Below are 9,807 nucleotides of genomic sequence, written 5' to 3'. Positions count from 1 at the left end.
GGCCGAGAGGGCCACGGGTCGCGTTCGAAAATTCAAAAGAAGCGTCACGAGGTCGGGGTTCAAATCCGGGCCCGGCAAGAGATACTCATTGAGCGACGTGGCCCCTCGCTCCTTGGCAGAACAGTCGAATACGATTCTCCACTCGAAGCTCGCGAGCGCCTTCGATATGGCCTCAGAACTAATGTCAGGAGGGTCTACATCGAACGGTTATTCATGCGCCACAAGCTCGACAATCGAACCGCCCCGGGCGCCTATTATGCCGACGCTGACTGATGAAATATGATGAAATTCAGTCTAGTGTTCACCTGCAAATCACCGTGGAATTAGTGAAATCACCAGGGCGGGACGTGACGCGTCCGTGGCTAATTTCTCAACCCTTTTCATGCGCTTCATTGTCAGTGGTCTTATGTGACCCTCAGTGTTTTTACCAATTAGCTAACCCTGAGCAGTTGTTTCAATGTAACCCTTTCACTAGTTCCCTGTATATCGATGGAATGAAGAATGAAGAATAAATAACAGGGGGAACGTTTGTCAGTTACCCAACGTGTTCGTTAGCCGAGGTATCGATAAGAGGACATCGAATTTCTCACCGACCAAGGGCACACTGTTCCGCGATACCGTGTTCGAGAAAAATCGGATACAGTGAAACCTGACCTATGGGAACGCCGGCGGTTCCGAGGTTGCTCCGATAAGTCAGGTGGTCCTGTGGCTCAGGTTATGAATTTTTGAACCTTTAAAAGACGTGGAATCCGTCTCTGACCGAATTCGGCGGTCAAAAATGATAAGAGATATCGTGAATAGGAGCACAATTCAATTCATTCCTCGTCCATGGAGGGGATTCTTAAAACACTGCTGCGTCAACGTTGAGCTCTACAAAAGAATGAATCTAAGGTGCTTTGTCGCTTAGCTCGTAGCATCTCTTGTATAACGAATTCTTGGATCTGCTTCTCACAGTCAAGCAGCGCACCGCGCGCACTGTTCTGTCGTGGTCACATAGAGATGTAGACGGACGTTAGACGTTAGAGATGTCAGATGGACGTTCGAGGTGTTAGACGGACGTGTGATGTGTCGGACGGATGTTAGAGGGTAGGATGTAACAGAGTGTGGCGAGTAGTCAGAGAGGTCGGTCGCACAGCGACTGTAGGTCGGCTGTGGCGGTCTGTGTGTGTGTGCTCAATAAACTAGAGGTGGATATCGCTCGTTCGTTAATACCGAGGTCTTCATTCGCCGTATCCCAAGAAGACAGTACCCCCGACAGTTCAATAGCGCGCTCGACGTGAGCGCGAACAACTTGAGGGTTTCGACGGCATTTAGCGCTTCGCTTGCAGATGGAGGCTCTCTGGGCGGGTCCTCCACGTACGTATCCTCTTCTTCATCATCCGTTATGTCCGCTGACTGAGGACAAGGCTCATCGCTAGTCGCGTTCGGGGGTAAGCACAACAGATTCACGTTTCTCATGGTGCGGCGACCATGACAGGGAGCGTTGTCAAGTATCAGGAGAACATTTCTCTCCTGGCTTTTCACCTGCGAATTGAATTCAGCGAGCCATCTCTCGAAAATCGTCGTTGTCATCCACGCTTTGGCGTTTGCTTCCCAGTAAACACGGAGTCGCTTCACGTCCACACCTTTGAAGCAACGGGGTCTCAGAGCCTTCCATATGACCAACGGTTGAATTTTTTCTCCTACGGCGCTGCAGCAGAATGCGATGGACAGCCTTTCTTCTGCCATTTTACCGCCGCGGCATTGTTTTCCTTTTTCCACGGGAGACTTGTTAGGGAGGAATCTGAAGAAGAGGCCGGTCTCGTCCATGTTAAAGATGTCCTTCACCTCGTACTCTTTGATCAAATCAGGCCATCGTTTTAACCGATCACTCACGACTGTTTGATCAACGTCCCCAGATTCATTGCACAGAGACTTGTAAAAAATGTTACGTCGCTTTCGGAAGCTATCGAGCCATCCGTTACTCGCCGAAAACTCCGCGACCCCTGTTTCGCGGGCCAAGGAGTGGCTTTCTCCTGAATCATCTCCCTAGTTACCGGGATCCGTTTTCCCGTCACACTCCGGAACCAACGCACGACCTCGTCATTGAAGTCTTGGTTTCTAGCTTTCCATTCTTCCAGGGAAGCTTTTGGGTCCTCCGCTATCCTTTGTACTTGGGACTTACTCACGCCGAACTCCGAGGCGATTTTTCTCTGGCTCTTCCCCAATTCACTTGCTCGATGACTTCGACTTTTTTGTCTGGAGCGAGCTCGTTCCGTTTCTTTCCCATGCTGAAGACCGGGCGATGGCTCAACTCGACTCGAGAACGGAATCACCGCTGACGCGATGCGGCTGTTCCTTGTAGCGAGGCCAGATTTGTGTTCGAATTCATCGATGAATTCGAATACAGATGTCTGGCGTTGCGTGTGGAGAGCGAGACGTGCATTCACCCATCACGGTAGTCCCCACGCGACAATCGATGTTTGTGTTCTGATTTCGATGATGAACTCGAGACGTTCGGAAAATTGCGGTCCGATTGTGCAGGTAATGGGGACCCTCGGTTCCGGGGGAGGTGGTCCTTGGTTCCGTTGCTCAGGTGGTCCCATTGCGCGTTGAGAATGGTACAGACTTCTATGGGAGGAGAATCGGTGCCAGAGAAAAGTGGTCCGATACCTCAGGTGGTCCCTTTGTACGGTGGTCCCATAGGTCACGTTTCACTGTATTCAGGTCACTCACGGCCACAGGCGGCTCTCGCAGCATGGCTCGCAAGGCAGGCGATATGACGGTAAGCGTACTTCCTGGATCGAGGAACGCACGGATAGGAATCTTCATTCCTCCATTGACAACCTACGCACTAGCGGTGAGCAGCAGCGCACCGACCTGCGCAGCATCGCCATTCGTAACCTATTGCCGCACTTGTTACCCCGCACCATCTTCGTGCATCGATGTATAGTGCAGACGAGAAGCACACCGCGCACAGGGCACTCGAGGCCCACGGCATGCCGATGGGGCCGGGTGCTCGAACTTCAAGCATCTCTCACATCGCTGTCAAGAGCGAAGAATCTCCTCACGTTTAGAACACTGCGACGATCGATGGCTGGGCGCACCGCAGAATAGACATGGTCGGGGCTTGAACTTCTGCATCAGCCTCACTTGACTCTCTGGAACTTGAGCTGGACTCCTTCTCGGGAATTTCGGGCAATCTCGTAGCATTAATTGTTGATGACGACACTCGCCTGAATCTGACGTGTCGAGTTCCCTCCGGGGTCCCGTAGAAGGTCTCGAGAGCTTCGCGTGATTGTTCTCCGGCGCTTCGCTGGTGCGTGCTTGATTGCTCGCCAGAGATCCGATTAGCAGCGGCTCTGACAGCTGCGACGGCTCGTCCGATATCACTCTCGAACTGCTCAACCTCGCTGACTTCTGTCGCGAGCTCACCGTCTTCGGCATCGCCCATCATTGCTTTTCGTGGGTTTCGTGCATTTTCGTGGGTTGACTCTTGTTGAAAATAGAGAAACATAGATAGCGATGCCTCCGAGTCACCCCGCGAGGACGCATCTGTCACTAACCACCAGTTACCCGTATAGGGAAAACAGATATTTCTCATTTGATACCGACTCGCCACGAAACTCAATGGAAAACAACCTGTATTATGTTTCACTGAATGTGGAACCCGAGTGGACACTAGTTCATTGAATGGAAAGGACTGCGGTGGAGAGACGAGCGATAACCGACTCTTCCGTGTCTGACACTTCCTTCACACTGTAAGATGTCGTCCTCTAGCGGTCTGCTCGACCTGCCAGAGGACTGTTTTGTTTCCAAAGGTCTCCTCACCCGCGCCTCCTCTCTCGGTTCAGCCCGGGAAGACTCCTCTATCTAAGCCGGAGATTAACTCCGTAATGAGCTATATTATATAAATATTAGATATTCCAATTACCACCGAATGTCGATTCGTGACACTCCCCGCCGAATTGGGTCGGAGACCCTATCCCGGAAGGCTCCGGAGAATATACGATTTGAGTGTGGATCGAACTCTCATTGCCGGAACCATCCGTCTCACGGAAAGTCGGCACCAGACCGCCTTCCTCCCGTCCAAATCTCTTCTCGCGGACTGGGAACCTCATTCGATCCCACGAATTCTCTAGTGAACTCTCCCCCCCACGTACAGTCTGAAGAATGGTGTGACGAAGGGACTAGGTCCATTGCGCATGCACTACACTCACAGCACTATCCTTCCCAACAGATTCTAGTTTCCCATAACCCATTCAGCTATTTCCTCAGAGAGACCAGAGAGACTTATTGGGGAAGCTTCGGATCAAGGATCCATATTTATTCATGTCCTCTTAATCAGTGTACATTATAATCATTATCTATCTCAATTACATCTCCAGGAGAGATAAGAATAAATTCCTAGGAAGTCGGGCGCACACAGATAGCAAACACACGCTCGGCGCAGCGCGGATCGATCATACCGGCTTCTCCCGTTCACGGCGCCACTGTCAACAGTCAAGCTACCAGCCGGCGGAGAGATCGAGCCGTCGACCAACACACACACACACACTCACTCACACACACACTCACACACACACTCACACACACATACACATACACACACACACACACAGGTCAGAGATCGAGAGTAGCGGTCCACGGATCGCCTCCATCCAAATCTCAGAATCATTCAACCCAAGGGGTTCAAATCCCCAGTGTAGTGAAGTTAGCGGCTAGGCCTGGGATCAGACCCGCTAGTTTGCTCGACGAACATTATACGCATAGTGCGCCCACTTCCTTCGCTCCTTGATTTCTTCAGCGTCTTCATTTAGTGATCGTCTAGGACAGTGCGCCACATTTTGGCGTCAGAAGAACCTGAAAAACCGTGCTCGAGAGCTCAGAACTCTCGACCGGTCATCCTGCATCCGAAGTGAGAAGCTCGAAAGAGCGATTCAACAACTTCAACCAGAAAAATCATCAAGTGGTTTCAACGGCAAGGCCCAGGCCGAGGAGTCGGAAAGTCCCTTTAAAACTCCGCTCGGAAAAACCCATCACCACCGTTCGAATAAATCCACTTCAGAGCGCCAGGCGACACAGGAAAACAGGCGAAGTGCTACATCGATCATCGAAAAGCAAGTGCCGAGTTCCGAATCGCCGGCTAGGCCTAATCTCTCCTCTGCTAACCCAGACGGTCCGAGCCCTCCACCGATATCGGAATAAGCAAGTCGGGCAGGAGATCAACCCAGGAGTTATCCCCGACTCGTTCGATAGGGAAAACACCGGATTCCTACAGAGCCAATTCCGAACCTTGAGGGTAGGCTACGAACCGGTAGACAGCGAAGAAGAAGAGATCATCCGCCGCGCTCAGAGCGCACTCCCCTCGAGACCCTTGACTCCGACGGGAGCAGCTCAAACCATTCAAAGGGAAGCAGTAATTCCTCCTCGGGAGAGTTCACCTCCGGTTGAACCCGCAGACCAAGTCGGCCCTGAACCTCACACGTCAGAACCACCGACAGCCATATCGCCAGAAGGAGGAAAGCTGAACTTCCTGAGGACTCGGATAGACTTCTACCGAGAAGCGGCGGGAACCTTCCACAACGAGGAAGACAACCCGAGGGACGCCCTCACGGAGACGGACCGACTAAAAGAGATACTCACCAGGCTCTTAAGTCAATGGATCCCATCCTCGGAGGCGTACATAGAGTCCTCACCCATTACACCTCCGGAGGTCTGCAGATCATTCGTCGAAACAGAGAACATGATCAGCAGATCACTGGCATACCTCAAGAGCCTAAGAGTATCAATCGTGGTTGAGATCAGGACCTCGACGGAATCCACGTTCGACACGATCCAGGATCCTCCACCAATAACAGCTCCACAAGTCCCAGGGAACGCTCAAGTTCCAGCAACAGCACCCAACGTTCAAGCGGAGGGAGGTCCTTGGCGCACATCGACCCAAGTCGAGGAAGCCCGAGGGGCGCATTCAGGGCATCCAACGCCACCCACGGATACCCCGCATATATCACACATTGCACGAATGCCCCCTCCAGGAATGACCCCCAGCATGGGCGATCCAGGATCCCCGGATCGACCTCCTCCCAGACCGAATAACCAACCTCAAATAACGGTCAAAGAAAACGACACTACGACAGGAAGTCCAGAGAACCCGGATAACTATCTCCCGAAACTCAGCAAAAATTTTACGCTACCAGGATTCAACGGCGATACCAAGCAATACCGAGGGTTCATGGACACATTGGACGCTTTCGTCCACGTGAGATCGATCCCAAAACTCCAGAAGATCATCCTCCTCAAGGACGCTCTGTCAGGCAGGGCCCTCAACGCCAAGATCAATCTGCCCTCAATCTGCGAGCAGAAAACTACGAACCTATGAAAGCGCTCCTCGAGGAGGAATTCGGTCGGACGAACCGCGCTGTGGACGCTCACATCCAAGTAATGGAGAGGATCCTGTCAACCGGAGGAGAGATCACGCTCGATAAGTTACCCAATTTTGTCAGTTTGGTCTCTCAACACGTTCACGCTCTCATCGCACTAGGCAGCACATACACCTCTCTGTCCCTATTCTCCAACAGGTTACTAACAAAACTAACAGTTGACACACAGCGCAAGTTCCTGGAAACCTCCAGTCCCCTTCCCCGCAGCACAGACTACCTCGAGGTCCTCATCAGGTTCATGAAAGCAGAAGCACGCAGGACGGAGGAGCTCAGAGCGAAACAAGGGTCAGCGAGGAAACAATTCTCGAACACCCCAATCGCTAAGAGCAACCACCAAGCGCAGAGCAGACCGAGCCCCAGCGGAACCTACCGCCCCAGGAATCCATTCTACTGAGGAAAACCCAACCAGGAAGGGTCGGAGTCCCTCTCATAAAAGAACCCCTCCAATAGCTTCCACATCAACTCGACCACATCAAGGATCCCGAGCCGTCCAGTCTCAAACACCCCGAAGCCATCACAGGCGACCCCATGCTTCTTCTGCCAGGCAGACCATCCCCCGTAGAAGTGCACCGCTCAGCTCACACATCAAGAGCGCATGGAGAGAGTCGCCGCGGTGGGAGCGTGTCTACGCTTCCTAAAACTCAACCACCTGGCAAAGAACTGTAAGGAAGGACCGAAAACCAGTTGTCGCTTCTGGAACTCAAAACACTACGCTCCCATCCAACAGAATCTACCTCCGACAAAGCACACCTCGGTGAACCTAAACAACGATCCTGACGAGAAACAAGTACATATATCTCTGGACAGCCCACGTGATCGCTGAGAGCAATACACAGAGCCACATCTGTAGTATCCTCATCGATCCAGGATCGGAATCCTCCCACATCACCGAAGCAATGTCAAGGAAGCTCAATTCCTTCCCGTCATCTCGGGTCAACATGACCATGTCAACAGCTGGAGGCCAGGTCTCGGATATCCACAACTGTGGCATACACGATATTATCCTTCGAAGCAGATTCGACCCGGAAAAAATCCCTCAGCTCAAAGCAATCGAACTCAAATGCATCTCTCGTTCCAAATTCCCCATCATGAATCAAAACTTCGGTCTTCATCCGGCAGCCGATCAGGTGGGCGACAAGGGAACGGAATGGGTCGATATACTATTAGGAGTGAAAAACCTCTCCAAGCTAGGCTTCACCAACCCAAAATTATTCGGCAATATCTCCGCCTTCGAATCCATTTTCGGCTGGGTATTCGTTGGAACCGCAGGATCATACAGGATGCACAGCCCACTCAACAGATTCTGCGGCTTCGTATCAGCACAACCGTGTGCGCCCCGAGCCCAGAGCAATCAATCAGAAACGCTAGCGAGCAACCCATCTCCGGAAAAAACCGACGATCCTTCAGGGAACCGGCAATCAACCAGAGATGACATAGACTGCCTCTGGCTTTCGGAAGATCTAGGATTGGAGGATGACCCATCAAACGAGTAGAAGGAAGAAGAAGACGCCCTCAACAAGGCCCTCATAGAACACTTCGAAAAGACCACCACTAGAGATCGGTTGGGAAGATACATACTCAGACTTCCCCTCCGTGACAACATCCATGCTCTAGGAGACAACGAGAACCTGGCTAGATCCAGGCCATTCTCATTCCTGAAGAAACTCAAGGACGCCCCGTAAAGCTCAGAGCAGTAGACGAAGAGATAAGAGCATACATCGGTGCCGGGTTCGCCGAGAAAGCAGAACCCAGGGGAGATGGTCAGCTAGCTCACTATCTCCCCATCCAAGCCGTCTTCAAGCAAAACCCAGATACCCCCTCGGGACTGAAGACCAGAGTCGTCAAGGATGCTAGCGCTAGGCGGTCCAACGAAGCAGGATTGAATGATGTACTTCATCAGGGGCCGAACCTCCTTCCAAACCAGATCAAAGTCATCATGAAATTCAGGCAATACAGGCACGTCATCACAGACGACATAGAAAAGGCCTTTTTGCAATTGCAATTCAGAATTGCGGCGGAGGATCGCACATTCTTGCGATTCCTCTGGCCCCTCGGCATATCATCAAACGGCATGGCCAGGACTCAAGAATTCTGGGCGACCAGGCTGGACTTCGGTCTAGTCTGCTCCCCATTCCTCCACTGCCAAGGGCTTCGTTCTCACCTGAAACGCGCCCAATCACAACACCCGGAGTTCAAGGAATTCATCCAAGGAATTATTAACTGTTTCTATTTGGACGATATACCTGATGGATCAGACAACATCCAGGATGCGAAGATTAAAAGCACACTGCTTTTCAAGATCTTCGAGGAGGCCCGAATGCCGCTAAAGAAGTGGTCAACCAACGAACCGGAACTCAGCCTCTACATTGAGAATACCTCACCAGTCAAGGACCCAACCATTTCCTGCAATCTTCCATCCAGCAAGTTTCTCGGAATCCCATGGAATCAGTCTGCGGTCACCCTGTCGGTCTCAGTGTCAAAAGCGGTCACGGAACTCCAATCCGGATCACCTTCTAAGAGAAAGCTACTTACTTAGAGGGTTAGCTCAAATATTCGATCCACTGGGGATAATGGGACCCATGACAATAAACTCCAAAATATTGCTGCAGAAACTCTGGAAGCAGAAACTAGGTTGGGACTCACCTCTGGAAGGAAACAAGCTATCGGAATTCACCGACTTAATAGACCTACTCACCCAGGGCGAGGTGTCCGAGATATATAGTAGAGATAACGACTCATCTGAGTTCCTTATACACATTCTTTCACATCAGAACTAGATGAGTGCGGGGAGGAGTGTCTGACTCCGAATCGCCGCGATCTCGCTCCGGGATCGCCACGGAAAGATATCACTCATACTGGTCGTGAACGTAATGTGGTGTTTTCTTGACTGTACGATTAGTTTCCTATATGCGCAACGAGACCTTGAAGGGTCGTTCGTCACACTAGCTTTGCGGGCTTGCCGTACGTCACGAACATTTTCTGGAGGAACTTGATCACCGCTGGTGTCGAGGTTGTCCTAACCGCCTCTAATATAACGAATTTCGTGAGCCCATCCACCGTCACGATCAGGTGCTGATTTCCAAACGAAGCGGGTTATGGCCCCATATGATCGATGAAAACCTTCTCGAAGGGTCTCCTCTCGGGCCGGATCGGATTGCAGACTCCGTCCTGTTTCCCCGTCACCGTTTTTGTGAAAATACAATCTAGGCACGCTTGCAGATGGAATTTTACGTAATCTCTCATCCGCGGAAACCAATATGCCCCTCGAATTAATTCCATAGTCTTCTCTATTCCGAAATGTCCTGCCTTCTCGTGGGCCATGACACATACGTATTTTCTCAGCAGCTTTGGGACCACGAACAATCGTCTTCCTTCGCGTATCTTG

General features: G+C 51.6%; 1 pseudogene; it reads right to left on the bottom strand.

Annotated features, from left to right (window-relative positions):
* Nucleotides 1-1,173: 1,173 nt before the first annotated feature.
* Nucleotides 1,174-2,269, bottom strand: LOC100898355 (tigger transposable element-derived protein 6-like; annotated as a pseudogene).
* Nucleotides 2,270-9,807: the final 7,538 nt, after the last annotated feature.

The sequence above is a fragment of the Galendromus occidentalis genome, unplaced genomic scaffold (assembly GCF_000255335.2).
Source record: "Galendromus occidentalis unplaced genomic scaffold, Mocc_1.1 scf7180000077358, whole genome shotgun sequence".
NCBI lineage: Eukaryota > Metazoa > Arthropoda > Arachnida > Mesostigmata > Phytoseiidae > Galendromus > Galendromus occidentalis.
Note: the sequence above shows the minus strand (reverse complement) of the source record. Positions and strands in the feature narration are given on the sequence as shown.